Source organism: Rattus norvegicus, chromosome 10 (genome assembly GCF_036323735.1).
Source record: "Rattus norvegicus strain BN/NHsdMcwi chromosome 10, GRCr8, whole genome shotgun sequence".
Classification (NCBI taxonomy): domain Eukaryota; kingdom Metazoa; phylum Chordata; class Mammalia; order Rodentia; family Muridae; genus Rattus; species Rattus norvegicus.
The window spans coordinates 35,919,440-35,939,331 of record NC_086028.1 but is presented as its reverse complement, the minus strand read 5'-3'; the positions used below and the strand labels follow the sequence as shown (position 1 = coordinate 35,939,331).

The 19,892-nt window shown below is 43.9% G+C and overlaps 1 long non-coding RNA gene and 1 pseudogene across 1 annotated transcript; both read left to right on the top strand.

Annotated features, from left to right (window-relative positions):
* The first annotated feature begins 1,671 nt into the window (after positions 1-1,671).
* LOC134480784 (uncharacterized) lies at positions 1,672-19,586 on the top strand. The gene is made up of 2 exons (XR_010055603.1): positions 1,672-1,830; positions 17,637-19,586. It is a non-coding gene; the product is annotated as an uncharacterized LOC134480784 (long non-coding RNA).
* LOC120095486 (U2 spliceosomal RNA) lies at positions 6,540-6,752 on the top strand (annotated as a pseudogene).
* Positions 19,587-19,892: the final 306 nt, after the last annotated feature.

Sequence of the window (19,892 nt, the reverse complement as noted above, 5' to 3'; positions counted from 1 at the left end):
AGAGAGCTCCAGGCCAGCCTGAGATACGGGAGACCCTGTTAATAGATCCGTTAGGTCGATGACTATTAAAACCAGCCCTGACTCAAGATTATTTTAGTCTATTGCTTTCCAGAAATGTCTTGAATGTTCAAAAGCAGCCTGAAAATGAGTTCATAAAGCATTTTAGCGTGACTTCCTTATTTCCCCTTATAACTATTTGAAATTCTTCGTGTTTTGAGTGGGGAGTATTTTGTGGTTTTTGTTTAAAAAAATTGTATGAGACCTGCCTGATTCAGAACTAATCTTGTAGACCAGCCTGGCCTCAGACTTGCAGCGATCCTCCTGCCTCTGACTCCTGAGTCCTGGATGAACAGTCTTGTGCCACAACTAATGGCAAACATTTTTTTTAATTTATTTAATACTTAATAATAATTCTTTGGTTTCCGGGCAAACATCCCCCTCCCCCCAATGGCAAACATTTTTAAATCTTATTTTTTATTCTTCTCTCATAAATTATGTTCCTGACAACAGTTTCAGGGAGATTTCCTTGCCTGCTGACACATGTAACAGTAGGAGGAGATACACTTGAGGCTCAAGGTGAGGATCTGAATTTCTATTAACCTTCGAGGAAGGAACAGTGAGGCCTCCGGAGTTCATGCTCGCTGCTGGTTGGGTGCAGGTGGTGCCAAAACAGAGACCCTGAGAGTTAGGGATCAAACGAAGGACACTGCAGGAAAAGTGAGCACTTGGAAACATTAGGGGAGATCGGAAAAAGGGAGCTCGGTGCAATGAGTATTTCTGGGAGTAAAAGACATAGGAAAACACAGATGAGGGAGCTCAGAAAAACGGAGGGAGCTTGGACGAGGAAAAAGTAAAGCTGGGAAATGGAAGCGACCATGCTCTTTGTACAAATGCTTAAGAATATGCTTCACACAGGGCTAAAGGAGGGCAAAGGAAGTTACATAATTGTTTAGAGTTTGTAGAGAAGCTTTGTCCTTGGTTTTCAGAGGAAGGCACAGTAAATTTAGTAACCTTGAAAAAGGTTGGAGAAAGGCTTCAAAACTATTACCATGTGTATGGACCAGGTAAAATACTTTTAAAACTTTTAGTTTTTGGATCTTGATTAGAGATAGTTTAGATCCTAATGTGAAGGAGAGAAAAGGGTTTCTGGGAAGCTGCCCCTGTCCAGGGACTCTTGGACAAAGGAGGAAGATGCAGAAATCACGCCTATGCACACAGAGCCAGCATTTGAGCTGCTGCCTTAGGAGAAAAAGGAAGAGACTCTAGACGCAGGAGAAGCCAAGCAGCTGGAAGAGGGAGCTGCTAGATGTCATAGGGAGGAAAGTTCATTGCCACTTGTTCCCTTGAACTTGAAATTCCTTCCAAGGACAAGTTAGTTATAGAGAAAGTTCAACAGCTTGCCTTCACCTCACCGTCTGTGCAACAACTGCAGGCTTGGCAAGCTCAAGAGGAGTGCTTGGGACTCCCCTCAAGTAGATTCCAAAGCTGGTTGCTAGTAAAACTCCAAAGTGTTTTAGGTGGACAAGACCCCGCCCCCTCCAGAGGCGGAGGCGGAGGCGGAGGCGGAGGCGGAGGCGGAGGCGGAGGCGGAGGCGGAGGCGGAGGCGGAGGCGGAGGCGGAGGCGGAGGCGGAGGCGGAGGCGGAGGCGGAGGCGGAGGCGGAGGCGGAGGCACCAGATAGAGCAGTAGTGAGAAAGGCATCTGGGAGACAGCCTTCGCAGAGGCTTTTATCTCTCTTACAAGGGACCTTGAGAGAGGCTACTAAGAGAGGAGACGATGTTCAGAGATTTCATCTTTCATTTCCAGTTATACAACGAATCGATCCTCAAGGTAACAGAGTCAGAGTTAATCAGCCTCTTCTGTTTAAACAGACAAAGGAGTTAAAATTTGCTTGTACATGGTATGGGCCGACTGGGGATTGGAAATAATTGACAAGGGCGTGCTTGTCAGAAGATTTTTTCATTATGGAAATCAGAATCTGCTGAGCAGTGTCAAGACACTGCCCAGAACAATCGAGTACAGCAGATACACATTACTTTTGAGATGTTAGCAGGGAAGGGACAGTATCATAAGACCGCACAACAGTTAAATTTTGGTCTAGCTGTTTTATGCACAGGTTAACTCTGCAGCTAAGAGAGCCTGGTATAAGCTACTGTAGGACTTGACATGAGTCTTAACTACTAGGAGATTCCCGTGAATGAGACCAGAGATCGATACAAAAGCAAGAGGATAATTATTCCAGCAAACATCCGCCTACATCGCCAAGAGAGGTGACCCCAAACAATCCATTAGTACAGTTTTATACATTCCTTAAAGGGCGGGTTACAGCGATGGTGATTGGGCACACAAGCATTGGTGGGCTCAATTGACCATTAGGCTGCTGCAAACTAGGGTGGCAGCCCTGCTTGGAGGAAAGGGCTCCCTGGCATCCTGGAGACATTCCTGGAACTGCCCAGCTAAGATTGGGGCACTCCCTCCTGGGTGGGAGGGGCTGTTTGGCTCCCCGAGGCTGGTGGGAAAGTAATAGCCCCTTTTCCTTCATTTCTCTCTTTTCCTTGTGTTTCAATCATGAAAGCACCCAGTTTCTTTGGCTGTGACAGCCTGGTTCTGGTGTTTGAGCACCATTACTTGCATTGTATTATGCTGTCTTTAACAAAGGATATAAGGCGATTTAAAAATGTAGGGCCCAAAGGTCAGAAGCAAGAGCTTACTAGCATATGGCATGGTCCTGATCCAGTATTAATATAGGGACGAGGGCATGTTTGGGCTCTTCCACAGGATTCTGAAAGTGCCAGGTGGCTTCCAGAGCATTTGGTTTGCCATGTGGCAAAAGCTAGTAACCAGAACCATGATTCTGATGCTGATGCTGATGCTGTTGCTGATGCTGATGCTGCTATTGCTGATGCTGATGCTGATGCTGTTGCTGATGCTGATGCTGCTATTGCTGATGCTGATGCTGATGCTGATGCTGATGCTGATGCTGATGCTGATGCTGATGCTGATGTGCTCCTTCCTGATGTCAGCTTGAGGAAAGCTATCTTGGACCCATGTTCCTCACCCCACTGATCCTACATCCTTCTGTCTGGGAAGGACCAGAGATTATGGTGAGAGTGAATGATACATGTTTGCTGGAACAAAGAAGAATCCTCAAACTAGGATGACTGGCTAAACGGACTGTCTACAGGGCTTTGGTGGTCTAGCTGAGGATCACCACACTTGTTTCTGGAAACTTGCCGTGACCCTGGAGAGGTTGAGTCAACTAACACAGCTACCAGACAGAGATGGAGTACTGGGCTTCAGACTGATGTCAGTGGGAGATGTGCTTGCCTGTGTCTGCCTGCCCTATGTGTTGCTGGTAGGGAAAATTAACATCAATATCCATGGGTGTATCTTGATATGACTGTAATTTGACTAATTATGTATCTATCCGATCTTGTACAAAGAGTTTCTGTTATGTTACTTCTGGTGAAGGCCCTTCATCTGTTATACTTCTGGCCATTGTTTCAGATCCTTGGTAGGCTTGCAAGTGTTGGTTGAAATTCCGAAGGCTTTGAGTAGACCTAAGAGAATGATAGGGTTAATCATTTGTGGAATTCTTGCTGTAGTATCTATTGTAGCGACTGCTACTACAGTAGCTATAGCATAGTTTCAATCTGCTCAAATTGCTCATTCTGTTCATGATTTATCTAAGAACATTACCTTAGCCTTATCGTATATTGGAAGATGATATAAACAGTAAGCTAGGACAAATGATAAATGTGTTGTATGAAACAGTAGAGTATTTAGAAGACGTTCAAATGCTGAAGTTAAGATCACATTGGGAAGGTCATGTAGAATACACATAGGGTTGTCTTACTCCTGAGGTGTATAATGAAAGTCAATAAGGTTGGGGCCAGGTAGGTTTGCATCTCAAGGTGTTTTGCACGAAGCTAACATTCCCTTGGATCTTAGTTAGTTGCATCAGGAAATTTCGAATCTAAAAGATGCTAAACATCTGCAATTTGATGCTGCAAAAGCTGCCTCTGGATGTCAGAGCAATTAAAAACAAGCTCGCCTTCCTGGTCTTCATTTATTCATTTGGCCTTTGCAATACTTGCCTTGGGGTACTCTTACGGTTCTAGGATTATGCCTGTTACCACTTGTGATTTTGTGTGCTCTCAGTTCCTTTGTGAACATCTGTGAAGATCTTGAGCCTATTCGGCTCAAAAGAGTAACAGGTTACATCCCACACTGCAGAGGCTGGTAGTCAAAGACAGGTTTTATTCTCGCAGAGGTGGAGCAACCTAAGACAGGGCATGAATGCTAGGATTCCTGTATCAGTGACGGGTAAGGTCCATACTTCTTGAGGGGATGCCTAGGATAGGAACTCTTTCTGCACTATTAGTTGAGACAGCTTTGCCTTTTATAAAAAGGGGAGATGCCAGGGGCAGTGTTTCCTGCTTTTGTAAAAGTCTGCCTGCTAGGCGGGGGTCAAAACAGGTCAGGGTTTGCTGGTCTTTGCAGGGTGTTTTGTGGGCAAGCAGGTTCCTTGCCTCAAGGTGAGGGGCTGAACTTTCTATTAACCTTGGAGGAAGGGACAGGGAGGCCTCTGGATGGGAACACATATCCTGTGTGTATGTCAGCCATTGTTTCTGCTAGCTTCTGATTTTGTTTCCCATAGTACTGTGAGTTATAAAAAGGCTGTACCAATTAACTTTGCTGCTTCAGTATTTACTGGCACCCTCCATATTCTAACTCTTGTCTCTAAGCCTTCTTTGTATCTTTCCTGTTGTTAGTCTTCACTCCCCATCAGGGACTGTTTGACTTTGCCAGCAGGTCCTGTGCACATTAGTTTGATATTTTCCCAAATTAAAATAGCTGATAAGTTCTTTCCACAGTTTTCCCCATGTTGCTTCCTTCCCCTGGACTTTCAATTGTTTTTGTGTGTGTCGGCCAGTAGTAAAGGAGATTGTTTTCCTTACAGAAGTGTGAAAGGGCCAAGAATTTAGGGACAGAGCAGAACCAATCTATCCAGAGCTTTTGGACAATGCACTGCTATGTGTTGGCTCCAGGGTTCACTGTGTGTACATGGGAGTTCTTTTCCTTTGTCTTGTTAGGTGACAGTGGAAGTCAGCTGAGGTCTGGGGGCTCCTGGCAGTTTTCTCTTTCAATTGAGAACACGAGCAAGAATAACAGTATTTCCAGGAGCTCTAGAGTGGGTGGGGCTTGTGGAGCCAAACCTGCTGGGAAAGCTTGTTGGCTGGCTAGCTAAGAACGTGGAAGAATTCTTCCATGTAGCAAGCATAGTGTAGACTTTATGAGGAGAGATTTAACCTTGTCTGTTGGAACATGTAGTGTGATTTATAAAATGACATACCATAAGTCACTGTGTTAAACCTTATCAAGACCTGTTTAGCCTTTGAAATATAAATCAGGATCTGTGAGGACTGAAATGACAGAATTTAACATTCAGACGCTCTCTGGTGTTGTTGTTGTATTTGTTTTGTAAGTGGCATTGAAAACATTTATATTATGATAGATGTGGTAGTGCAGTGTCCCTAATACTGACACTGAGGTAACTGCAACAGAAAGATTGGTAGACACCAGCCTGGGCTAAAAGAGGAGAAACTTAGATTGTGCGTGATCATATCCATTCACCAGCATTAGTATTATTATGAAAATTTAAAAATTGAGTGCTGAGAAAGATTGAGGAATTTTTCATTAAACATATAAAAATGTCACTGCAAGTCCCTCTTTCCTCCAACCTTGTGGCTTTCACAGTCATTTTTAGGAACAGCTGAAGAGTTAAGAGTCCTTTAAGGCAGGAAAAGAACATCTACTGAGTCAGTGTGGGGCTGAGGAAATGCACGACATCCTTCAAAACAATTGTTTTGTAGGTCATTCAACTAATACATTATTAATGTTGAAAAAGATAAATGACAGAAATCCAAAAGTACGTCCTTCAGGTCTTACTCTTTTAACACATGTGTCCACTTAAAAGTTTTAAAACATTGTGGATAGTTCTTGTTGAACGTCTATGGCATCTTCTAAAAGTCAAAACATCTTTTGAAAATAAGACACTCAGGATGGGCATGATGATGCAGACTTTTAATCGCAGCACTCGAGATGGAGAGGCAGGTAGATCTCTGAGTTCAAAGGTCTACAGAGTAAATTCTAGGACAGTCAGGGTTACACAGAGAAACTCTGTCTTGAAAAAAGCCAGCCAGATAGCCAGGAAGAAAGAAAGAAAGAAAGAAAGAAAGAAAGAAAAGAAAAGAAAAGAAAAGAAAAGAAAGAAAGAAAGAAAGAAGAGACAAACAAAGAAAGAAAGAAAGTAAGACACTGATGTCAGTTTGAGGGTTAGGGCCACACTTCTAAGACTGATCAGTTCCTCTTGATGGAGTTTGGTTGTGGGAGGTTTTGGAGGGCCAGTTTTGTTTGTCTTGTCTTATTCTGCTAAGATTATAACTGATGCCTCGGGCATGCTAGACAAGTGCTTTGCCTTTGAGCTGTGTCCAGTTGGGTTTACTAACAATCATGTCTTTTGTAGCTAAGGAAGCATCGCTTCTCGGCCTTTTGGCTAAGATCAAGTGTAGTAGCTAAGGAAGCAAGAATAGTCAGGGCATGCCATAGCTTCTTCATCTTTGTTGAGGGTGAATAGCAATAGGTAGTTTTCTCTGACCATTGAATAAGCGACTTATACTTTATTAAAGTAAAACTTTAATCTCTTAGTCACCGGGTATTTATAGGTTTTTGAATAAGCCCAAATTTCATTGTCAACATAGGATTTTTGTTCATTTGCTGGACCTGTTTAATTTTAGAAGCCTAAAACATCTAATTACTGAATTTGCATTTCTCATTCGGGTTAGGCATTGGCTCCCAGTGGTACTGTGGATAATTTCTCAGATTCTGGTCACAGTGCGGTCCGATAGTGTCAGTATTCTACTTTTGATGCATTTCCAGTCTCTCGCAAGATGAACAGTGCCAGAGGCTTTCTGTCAGCAGTGTGGAGGCCAGCGTAGGTGAGGGCCCGATGGTACAGCAAGCCCTGGTGGAGCCTGATCAGTACAGCTTAGGGTAAGCGTCTCTTCCTTGCATCCTTCTGTCTCTTTCTGTGGGTCTGTGAGCAAGTGCCATGCTATTTTTATTGTGCAGTTTGCTTTTGTAATTGTGCTTATTCCTCAGTGTCCACTGTGGCTCTAGTAGAACTGTAAGGTAGATTGTGAGGCGCAGAGAAGAACTTCTACAATATAACCATTATGAGCATCACTTGTATCATTGAGGAAATAGTTATGTGGCCACATTAAAAAAAACTTAACACCCCTTAAACTTGAGGCACAGTTCAAAGTTCTTCAGCCGATTGTCTTGAAACATTGTCTGTTAACAAACGAATTCTCAGATTGTTTATTTCAGAAGAGGAAAGAAAAATGATTTCCATTTCCTTGCAAGAATCAAGAAAAAAGAAAACTTGTAGTCAGTTTCACAGATTTCATGTGCAGGTCACAGATTAAGGGCTTCGTTAAAGAAATCATGAATTTTCAGAAAAGCAAATGCCAGTTTGGTTTCCAGGACTTTTTAAAATGTCATCCTGTACCATCTCCCGACTTTATTTAATTTGCTCTTTTCCAAAGTGAAACCTAGAGACGTAGAGGAATAGGGAACTATTCCTCTAGGATAATGCTGGGAAATGCCCAACAAACATGAACCATTATCCCTCTTCAGGTACAGGAAGAGAAGAGGAAACAGGATTTCTACCCTTTACTGATGTGTTCCAGGCAGCTTCCTGGTCCCTCTTCTGCCTTGCTTTGCTTAAATCTTCACCATAGAGCTAAAGGAGAGGTGCTCAACAATGTTAACATCAACCATTTTTAGTTGTACTCCCATGGCTTGCAATAGTAACTTTGTTCGGCAGTTACACCACCACACAGATAAAACCGGGTGAGGATTTGCTGCAGACAGCATAGTTCCCTGACATGTCCTGAATTGTACTTCTACCCTGCACCTCATGCAGTTTGAAAGGCCTTGTACTGGACACCCTGCCTTGTCTTTGCAACACAGAAGGAAGGCAGGTCCATAAAGCCTCCTAGCACACCTCCAGGCTTCCCGTCCCCATGCTCATCCCCCATCGCTTCCTAGCCAGAAAGTCCCTGGGGCTACAACATGATCCTCCAGCAGTTCGGAATGGTGGCATAGCCCACTAAAGCCCACTAGCCTGGCCTGCAGCCACAACCAGCGGGCCAAAAAGCAAGCCACAGTGGCACACCCCAGCTATACTAGACCCATGCCTTGTGCCCTTCCAGATGTAGAGCTTCTCAGGAGTGGAGGAGGAAGGCAGGCTTCCCCTATATCCGACGTGGGCTCCTGGGCCCACAGTCAGCTCTGGGTCCTACTTGAGGAACTTGGGAGGGTGGTGGCAGTGGTTCCAGGAGTTTTAAATGCTTGCTATAGAGGGTTCTCTCTCTCCCTTCCTCCTTTCCTCCCTCCCCCTTTCTTTGAATGGTTTAAGGGATATGACTGGAGTTTTAGGATTTTCCCTCACCCCAATCCCCTGGTGCTAGGGATAGAGCCCAGGAACTGCAGGGTCCTAATTCTGCCTGTGACACAGCCTAGTCTGGATTTCTGTGACAATACTTAATAAAACTGAAGGTTTTGTGGCTCTATTTTAAGAATAAGAGTGAAATAAGAATGAAAATCCCTGGTTGCTTGCTGCTCATACGAAGAACTCAGAGGAGTAACCTGACCTATTGAAACTCTGGGATTACGTTTTCAGCGAAGCGTTGTAGTTGCCGACTTAATAGGGAGAAAGTGGCTTGGAAATGAAAGGCTAGTAAAAAGCTATGCACACTTTAGGGTTCTTTGCCTTTCTCAGATGCTCCTGACACCACCGGGCTGAGCGTAAGACGATCCTATCCTTCACCCTCTCTTTAAGTGCTCGTGGTAGCTTATTTTATTATGCAACCATGATAGTAAGGTCTGAAACATAATAAATGGGAATTATAATCTTTTAATTACAGATAAAATAAATATTGACAGTGTGTGTGTGTGTGTGTGTGTGTGTGTGTGTGTGTGTGCGCCAGAGTTCAGCTCCCAACACCCATGTGTGTAACTCTAGCTGTAGGAGACCCAACACACTACGTTGGCCTCTGTGGAACTCATGTATGTACACATGTGCACGCGTGTGTGCACACACACACACAAAATTAAAACACACACACACACACACACACACACACACACGTTTTGTTTTATGAACGTCCTGGAGAGATGGCTCTGTGGTTAAAAGTATACGCTGCTCTTGCGGCAAAGTTCAATTTCCTATACCTGCGTAGGTGTGGCTCACAACTGCCTAAAATGTGACTGTGGGAAATCTAATCATTTCTTCTGGCTCCCACGGACAACTGCTCTCACATGCACATACCTCACAGAGAATCAGGCAAACATATAAAATAAATCTTAGAAAACCACGTCTTGTTTTATAACTTAAGTACATTTTACCAATAATCTCCCACCCGATAAGGACACAACGTACATAATTTTACTTATTTATGGTTTGCCTTAGTTTGGTTATAAAAACACTCTGACCCAAAGCAATTAGGAGGGAAGAGTTTATTACATCTTACATGCCAGGTGGCAGCCCATCATTCAGGGAAGTCGGAGCAGGAACTGAAGCAGAGACCACTGTTTAGATCACACCCAGGCACACATCCAGCTACCTCTCATGTGCAACCCACGTTCCTAGTGATGGCACCACTTGCAGTGGGCTGGGCCCTTCTACATCACTTAGCAACCAAGAAAATGTTTAGCAGGCCGCTCCAATGCAAGCGACGCCTCAGATCAAAATTTCGTCCTTGCAGCTTTGTCAAGTTGGCAACCTAGACGGCCATCACAGTCATCACTGTTTTTAGGACAGCAGGCTGGACCGGCTCCAGCTACTTACTCCTGGCTCAGCTTCCTGAGGGCTGGGATTACAGACCTACATGACCACACCCAGCTGCCCTTTTAATAGTTTGTATGAACCAGGTCTGATGGTGCACAAATTTAATCCCAGCATATGGTCTACATAAGAATTTCCAGGGGTTGGGGATTTAGCTCAGTGGTAGAGCACTTGCCTAGGAAGCGCAAGGCCCTGGGTTCGGTTCCCAGCTCTGAAAAAAAGAACCAAAAAAAAAAAAAAAAAAAAAAGAATTTCCAGCACAGCCAGGGCTACATGAAGAAACCTGTCTCAACCCACCCCAAAGATATACACATTCATTTTTGTGTATATTGTGTATATGTGTTAAGGTTTGCATGGTGCAACCATTTCATTGGTTTTGTTTCTTTGCTGTACATTTCAAGCAACAAGTCTGCGAAGGGCCAGGGTGATTTCCTCACCATATTTCACATGCAAAGGGGGAAGGAAGAAGGGGGAGAAGAAGCCCCGTGTGGCTCTAAGGCATGTGTAGCCCTGGGAGTCCTGGAACTTGTTGTATAGACCAGGCTGGTCTGAAACTCACAGATATCTGCCTGCCTCTGCCTACCAAGAGGGATTAAAGGCATGCACCCACTTTTAAATTTTTAAAATTTTGAATAGTTGTTTGGCAAAAATACAAGAGTTTAAAGTAAGCACCATTAAGATATGTATTTTTAAACTTAAGCGAATGCACGATAGCACAAAAAAATTATCTACTTGTTGACTTTTTTTTTCTTTTTACTTGTTTACTTCGGTCTCTCTTCTGCTATGTTTGCAGAAGATGACCAAGTGTCTGCTGTTTGAGGTACAGCCTCCTTGGGTGAGCTACCCAAAGGAGAGCATGAGAAGACGCCCCACACACTGGAGCCTTGGCGCCTCTGAGGATGGTGGACCAGTTTGCCTCCTTCCCTGCCTTAGAGCCTCGTGGGGCCTCTTCTCCCCTTCTTCCTTGCCCCTTTGCATGTGAAATATGGTGAAGAAATTACCCTGGCCCTTTGCAGATTTGTTACTCAAAATGCACAGCCCAGCAGTCTCTGAGCTGCTGCCTACCACATCACACAGTATCATCCCAAATTCCAAGATCGTCACAAGGCGACTCCCACTGGTGGCGCTTCTCCACGTCTGCAAGGAACTTCCAATCTCCCTCTTAGATTCCAATCCAGTCCTAGCCCCACAATCTCATTTGGAAGATGAGAAAAGCTTTTGAAGTACAAGGAAGACAAAGACGGATGTGGAACTCTTAGAATACAGTGCTTGTCCACTTGCTTACAATATATCCTCTAAAAAATAAGTTTAAAGATTGCGTTCAGAGAGTAAATGTTATCTCCATTTAACAATTACATTTGACGATTATTTTGAACTTTAAGTAGGATTCCCAGCCTGGGTTTCTGAAAAACCAAATACACCAGACAGGGTTTGTTCACACTGAGAGAAGACCTGAGAAGTGATTGACCCTGTCTTCCCATGTCCCTCTGGCCTTGCCAGTGAAGCCCCAAACATTAGCCGATGACTTAAATACCGAGACTTCTCGACTCCTTCCCCAGTGGGTGAGCTCTAATGTAAAACTGTTTGCACATGGCCAGGAGAGGGAACTAGGACTTGCGTGTCCTCTGAGCCCTATGAGGCAGGATGGTGTTATTTGAGAGTGTGTCCTGCTCAATTACAATGGAGCCCTGCAATTACAATTACAATTACAACCCCTGCCTGTAAGTTTTGTTTAGTTTTGTGTTGAGTTTTGCTCAGTTTTAGAGCTTTTTGTTTTTATTTTTATTTATTTTTTTTAATTTTATTTATTTAATGTATATGAGTACACTGTAGCTGTCTTCAGACACACCAGAAGAGGGCACCAGATCCCATTTCAGATGGTTGTGAGCCACCATGTGGTTGCTGGGAATTGAACTCAGGACCTCTGGAAGAGCAGTCAGTGCTCTTAACCGCTGAGCCATCTCTCCAGCCCTTGTTTTTATTTTCCTAAAGAAAGAAACATAACTGGATGGCATTGCAGTGAAGCAGCTTGGGGGGTTGCAGCTAATGCTGTTTGTATTGCTCTCTCTCAAGACAGCCTCCCCTTGCTGGACTGGCACCAGAGAGTGTGTGTTCAAACATGATTAAAGGTCACACACATAGTTAAACGCACCAGCCTCTACAAAGTGGGTTAGTCACAAAGACTGACCTGTGAGTGGCTTTGTGGGCACTGCCTGTGGAAGAGGCCTAAGGGTAGCGCCTACCTGCTTATAGCTGCTGTTGACTGTAGAATGACTGAAAATGACCCCGCTGTTCTGTTCCTCTGTTGTCTTTGCACAGACTCCGGCAGGCTGCCAATCAGAGTAGTACTCAGATGTGGGGGGCAGATCGTGGACTTTTCCATTCAACTCAGCTGGTCACAGTGATCAGTAGCTAAATGTAAACAGCTTCACACTTTAGAGGTCGAATTGCAGTGTTTCTCACTGTGCCAAACCACGTCAGGGCTTTATTTAATGATTCTCTCCTACGCCATGGCGTTTGTCAGCCTATGTATCACATTGTCGCTTACCCATTTGTAACTGTACATGTAACGTGTGACCACACATGTAAATGCAATATGTATTATTTTCGGTTTTACTCGATAGGTCATGGACCTCAGGTGCACACAGAAAGACAGGTCTCCAGCTCTACCACAAAGTGCACAGATGCTATCTACACGTTAAGTAATTGTAGAACACAGGACTGCTAATCTGTTTGCTCTGTGGTGTCAAGTGCAGAATGTAAGAGTGGTGGTCCCCTCACACTTTCCATACCTCTTGTGCCTGCGTGTCTTTCAGAAAGACAGTGGTGGAGTCCGTATTGCTCTCGTATTTCTAACACAATAATTGCACATATTGGTTCTGTTTTTGTTGAAGACGGTGGAAATGCGCTATGTTTATGCTTCTACCTCCAGTTTGCGCAAGCTGGAGAATAAATAAATGTAGCATGAAGTTTTGTCTACATTTTCGATGAATTGTGCATGCTTTTACTACTGAAATGGGCCTACAGGATGGGCCTGGGGAGGCTGAGGAGTAAGCCTCGTGCTTGGGAGAAACTGAATAATAGCCTGTTCCCCTTTCACGGCTCTTTATGGAGTCAAAGCAATCACTCTCATTAATGTTAGTGCCAATTAAGCCACGCTCAAATTCATCAGTAGCCTTTGTCTCCTCTGTACCTCATCCCAAAATAAATGATAGTCATCTCTATGGAACATTTTTTATTTCCTGAAGTACACAGAACTCAGAATGACACAGACAGTCATAATCACCAAGAGAACAGCTTGGCTATGCATTGTAGACATCCAGCTAGCACATGAAACACTTTGCTCTGGGAAGTGCTCTGTTTTCCCTGCTAGGCTTGAACCCAGAGAACTGTGCCCACTCAGCATGCTTAGTCTAACTGTTAAGTCTGAGTAACAATATGTCAGTCCAAAAAAGGAGCATTTATATTTTAGTGGGTAGAAGTCAATTAAGTAGCAGCCTGCTTAAACACATTTTGAGATCACAGATTCTTTCCCTGGGGCAGATCTAAGTAAAAGTCTAAGAAGCTGGAGATTGGGAGGGCAGGAGCTGAAAAGAGACATGGAGGATGTCCCTCCCACCCACTGACTCCTGCTAAAGCTGTCTGTCATAATGGTTAGGAGATGTGAAGAAAAAGGAAAGACTCTTAGTTTAGCAATTCCTGTTTTAATGAATACTCTCATTACTTTTTGTAGCCTGCAAAATGTACAAAACCATGGCAAGTTACTTACAGTTGCTATCCTTCTGTCTTCTACACTCTGAAGTAAGCAACCATTATGGCCAAGTTGCTGTCTGTAGGACCTCAACCAAATATAACCAGTTTCCATGCATGTGTGAATATAATAACTCTTGCTGTTTACCGCTCTAGTTGGCAACATGAACCTGGGAGAGGGAAGGCTAAAAATGAGGGAGATGAGAGTCTCGTGCAATAGCCAACGTTTTTTTTTCTCTTTCTTTCTTTCTTTCTTCCTTCCTTTCTTTCTTTCTTTCTTTCTTTCTTTATTTATTTTTTTAGAGTATCAGACAATTTATACTCTGAGGGTTAAGAATCACATGAGTAATGTGTTCAATCACAAGGACAAGCTACATGTGGCAAAAATAGTTTTTCCCATAGAAGCATATGAATAACAGCAGCTGAGGTAAGCTTTCTCCCATCTGCTACACCTGGGGGTAGCTTGCAAACATACACAGAGAACAATTCTGTGTTTTGAAGAAACCGAGGTCACGAGACTCATGTCTTGTTTTCTTGGAGTTTTCTCACAATCACTCAGAATCCCTCTTGCTTGACTTGGATGCTTTTGGCCATCTCCTCTGTTTTGTTTTTGTTTTTGTTTTTGTTGTTGTTGTTTGTTTGTTTTCTTAATAGCAGTATGTCCAGAGTGGCTTTGATTTGAGATGTAACTGTCATGTGATGCAGGAGTATCCCATAAGCAAGCAAATAATAAACCCAATGGGTATAAGAACATTGAAGACATTGTGTGTAACACTCCAAGAACGGAGATCCAAACTATGTCTGGCACTATTCGTTACATTGTTATATTGATCAGAAAAATCTAGAGAATAGCTTAAAAACAGATCCATATGATGAGTAGTTCTAGCGTCTTGTAGAACATAAGTCTATATTTGCCTTTAATAGAAGTACAAATTTTATGATGCCCTGTGGGAAGTGATTTGGATCCTAAGGAAATATTAAAGTGTCTTCTCCAGATGAATGACTGTGTCTATTACAATTCAAGGTCCAGGCATAACCACAGTGTCATTAGTGAAGTAACTTCTCCCCTGGTGCATAAGCCGTCATTTGGCCCTAGGTAGGCAGACTTGACTCCTGATGTCAGAGCCACAATCTCCCCTGTCCTTTAGCTGGAGGCTTGCACAGACCATCCCATCAAGGCTGCACAAGGCAACCCAGGAGGAGGAAAAGGGACCCACAAGTAGGCAAAAGAGTCAGAGACAGCCACCCTCCCACTGTTAGTATTTTCAGAAGAAAACCAAACTACTTAGCCGTGTATGCAGAGGACCTAGGTCAGACCTCTACAGGCTCCCTGATCTCTGTGGGTCCCCATGAGACCCAGTCATTTGATTCTGTGGGCCATGTTCTCTTGGTGTGTTCTTGACGCCTCTGGTTCCTTTGATCCTCCCTTCTCCTCTTCCCCTGTAGACCGCCCCAGACTGTGCCTAAAAGTATTGCTGTGGGACTCTGCATCTGCTTCCATCACTTGTTGGATGAAGTCTCTCAGGTCTCTCTGAGGACAATTATGCTAGGCTCCAGTCCCAGAACAATCTGCGGGCAGGGCAAACTGTAGGCCACAGGTTTTGTGGCTGGGTTGAGGCCTTGCCTGGTTACAGATCGGCATTCATGTAGATTGATGTCATTATGCAGGTGAAGGCAGACAAGTTAGGTCAAGGCCATGGTTGGACAGAAAAATAAAATAAGGCAGGGACAAAGCTTTTGTAAGGGGGGAGAGAAGGAGAAGAAAGGAAGAATCAAGATGGAGATGGGGAAGGATGACCCAGATCTGGGTGGTCTTAAATTGCCAGGGTGGCTGGGATGGATTTCTGTAGGCAAATTTATTTTATATAGGTAGGTGGTTTATATCCTTATCAATTGGTTTTAAGTTTATTGTGTGGATGTACTGTGGATTGAGAATTTAACATATAAATCTGATCATTGGGTTACAGTTTATTGAGTCTTGATTTTACCAGGTAGTTGGGAGTTTATACTTTAACGACCAGGAGGCGGTTGTTGGGAGTGTGGGCAGAGTCTGTGGCAGGGAGCCGCCATAGACCAGAGGCAGCTGGACTTCCAGAGCCCTGAGTTCTCGGCTAGCAGAGAGCAGCCCGGAGAGGTACTCATCTGAGATAAATTAGCGCTAGTTCCAATGGCCTGATGGAACCGGAACTAGCGACCACCAGGGTTATTCTCGAGAACCAGTTCCACCATTTTTCTACTTTTACTGAAACACATTCAGGCTCTGAGTCTCACAGTACTATGAGCCTTTGCAACTCTCCTAGATTCCATGGGATTACCTTTGCTAGGCAATCTCGAATATTCCATTGAGTTTGCACTACTCTAGGTTTCCACCCCATGCCTGAAATGCTCTCAATTCCAGAATTCCAGTCACTTCTCCCTCTCTCCTCCCCTCTTTTTGACAACCCCACAGTCCCAAAATCTATTTCCCCTTCCCAGGGAGATCTTCCTTAAGCCCTCCATGTTACTTACCCTCTCTGGGTCTATGGAGTATAGATAACATGATTTATCTTTTACTTTATAGCTAATATCCACTTAAAAGTGAGTACACACCATGGTTGTCTGTCTGGGTCTAGGTTACCTAACTCAAGATAATTTTTTTCTAGTTCCATCCATTTGCCTGCAAACTACACGATGCTATTCTTTTTGAAAGTTGAGCTATATTCCATTGAATAAATGTACCACATTTTCTTTATCCATTCTTTGAGTGAGGGACATTTTGGTTGTTCACAATTCCTGGCTATTAGGAATAAAGCTGTTATGAACATGTTGAGCAAGTGTCCTTGGGATAGCATGGAGTTTCATATAATGTGTGTGTGTATGTGTGTGTGTGTGTGTGTGTGTGTGTGTGTGTGCGCGTGCGCGCGCACGCACGCACACATGTATATTCTCCCTCCATTTACATATATATACATATATTTGCACACACACATACACACATGCATCTAGGAGTGGTATAGCTGGTTTTTGAGGTAGATTGATTTCCAATTTTCTGAGAAACCACCGTATTGACTTTCAAAGTGGATGTAAAAGTTTGCACTCCCACCTGCAGAGCAGAAGTGTTCCCCTTAGTCTCATCACAAAGAGATTACTAAAGCATGAAATTATAATATGCTAACTATCCCAGCTTGATCATTATACAAGATAAATATGTATAAAACTTTCAATTGCACCCCATAAATATGTATGGTTAATATATGTCACATAAAACTGAACAAAACCAATACAGAATCAAGTCAAAATACAAGAGTCTTGGCCCCAAAGCGTGAGGAAGGGAAAATGAAACCAAGGCAGTCTTCTAGGTCTATTGAATTTTTTCTGCACCAAACAAAGATGTTTCAAACCGTAAAGAAGGAGCACATTGAATGGTCCTCTTGGCTAATGGAAAGACATCACTTTCAATTGCTTCTGTGGCTTGGTGTAGGAAAACTTAAAATATACATGAACTGAGAATAGATCTTATACCACTGTCAGTACTATTTACAGTCATAAGACAACCCATGTTTTCTTATTTATTTATTTATTTATTTATTTATTTATTTATTTATTTATTATTAATACACTGTAGTTGTCTTCAGACACACCAGAAGAGGGCATCAGATCCCATTACAGATGGTTGTGAGCCACCATGTGGTTGCTGGGTATTGAACTCAGGACCTCTGGAAGAGCAGTCAGTGCTCTTATTCATTGAGCCATTTCTCCAACCCCAACCCATGTTTTCTTACCCCCTTTCCAACCCAGAAGATGTACAGTGTCAAGACTGTTCTTTCATTTCCCAGTGCCCAAGGACCATTTCCACTCCACAGAAGGCTGCCAGGGAACTCTGTGGGCTTGAATTGAGGGAGGAGACAGATGTGGTCAGTTTACACAGACCGGCCACCTTTGAATTGCAGCCAGAGACAACCCTAGGAATTTAGAAATTGTTTCTTCTTTTCAGCACTCCAGAGATCTCAGATCAGAAAACTATGGGCCTCCAGAAGAATGAGACCAGCATGTGCCAAGCCCTGTGTCCTACCTGCAGCACCAAGAAGAAAATGTGGGCAGCAAAGTTTATTTCTTCTTTCAGAGAGAGGGGAGATAGAGAGAGAGAGGGAGAGGGAGAGGGAGAGGGGGAGGGGGAAAGGGAGGGGGAGGGGGAGGGAGATATCCTGGGACAATAGATCCCTGTGCTCTTTTCCTGCTCATTTCTGGGAAAGCAAGGTCTGTTGAGGTTGACTGTAAGACAACTCTGGAAGGGGCATTTTGTTTGGCAAGCACAATGCACTTTTATATTTTTTCATTAGTTGCCAACCTGCAAAAATCTGGTGGTTTCACATTGAAAGCTAGACTCCTGGCTCCCTCCAGCAGAGCTGGCTAGCCTGAGGTTAGGCTTCTGCTGTCCTCCCCAGTTAACTCCGTCAGACCATGGCTTCTCTCAGCACACCCGAGGCATGGACAGGTGTGTGTCTATCCATTTTCTTACTCAGAAAGCTATGAGAACAGATTCACCCTTGGGATTGGGTCACATGAGTTAAAATCTGAGCCTGGGAAGTAACCTGGGCTCTAGAAGAGACTTAAAGGTCCAAGGTCTGAAGCCAGGGCTGAGAGTGGCTAGAACAGGAAAAATGGTGATAATGTATTTTATTCTAGATGCTCCTTGACCGTCTTATAATCTCTCTGTTAGATCCAATAAAAATCTGATTTTCTTCATTCACTTCTCCTTAGCTCCACTCCCTTTTGGCAGCAACTAACTTTCTTCTTTTTCCCTAAACAGCCTTGGTGTCTTGGCTCTCTGGTCCACTGTCTGGGTTGGCCCATTCTCAACATTCCACTAGTTTTTCCACATTTTCGTTTTAGATCAGGGAGCCCTGGGAATAACACCCTTTTGTTTTACTATCAAATCAATAGAAAGTCTTGTTTCTGGTTGTATGTCCTACTTATTAGGACATACATCAGAACCACATTGGTCGCCTTTCACAGCACTTTAACTTGGTCATAATGTGATTTTGATTGACAAAGAACTGAAAAACCATCCCATGGGGTAAAAAAATAATCAAGATTTGGTGCGCATCAAATACCAAGCCTCATTTTGGAGCCAGGACCATAATCCCCTAAGTAAAATGAAAGGGCCCACACATTTATCCATAATAGTTTTAGTTTCCTACCTATAGACTAATTTATAATCACTCGAGCTCCTAAACTACATTTGGTTGGGGTTGGTTAAAGCCTCCCTCTCCCACCCGGTTCTGTTTGCTTTCCCCTCCTGTCTTGCTTGCTCTTATTAAACTAACCCTTAAAGGTCAGGCTGATCAAAGCTGCTAAGCTGGGAAACAAAACTGTAAGCAGCGCAAACCTTGGTGTGTATCTTAAGAAGAGTCGGAGCTCACTTTGCCGTGTCCTGGTTGTGCCTGAGGAGATGTAAACCTGGAAAGTTCCACCACTTGTATGCGGCCATCATCCCCAAGCCGCACTACTCTTGGATCACTGTGGTACCTTCGAGGGAAGGCCGTGTCTGCCATGTCATCCGGCCCAGGATGCTGCAAGCCAGACTCAAGAAATCACAGGGGAGCAAGTCTTGCGCGGAGACCATAGGAGACTGGACCAGACAAGAGCGCAGGTTTTTGAGCCAGATGAACGTCAAAGGGTGCCCCAGTCTCTCGGGAGACACGGCATTTGGTAGCCCCTGGACTGTGTTGAACACTTCTTGGGACCCCTCTGGGAAGGCCAAATTCTTCAAGAGATACACAGACCGCAGAGAGGGCGTGCGCGGGGGTGGGGTGGGGGATGGGGTGTTGCATTTTGCCAGGTCTGTAAAGTTGGAAATATTGCTCAAAATTAGATAAAAAACTAATCAGAACACCAAGGTTTACTCTAGTAAGCAGTGGCAACATCAAATAAAACCCACCACACCCTTCACAACATTCGTAATCTGGGGAGGAGGAGGAGGAGGGAATTGGGGTCTTTTCTTTTGTCTCTAGTGTCTAAATAGATGCTTACCATGCAAGTAAGAATAAACACCCTGTGTTGGGAAGGGGAAAAGCTTGAAGCCTGGCAGAGAGGACTGAAGTCTCAGATCTCTGAATCCTACCGGGATTCAGACCCAGGGACAGTCAGCTTGTCGCCCGGCTAGGTGGGCTGTGGCAGTCTCTAAGCAGTGCACAAAGGTCCCTACGGGAAAGTATAAGCTACGTCTCATTGCTGTGAGACAACCCTA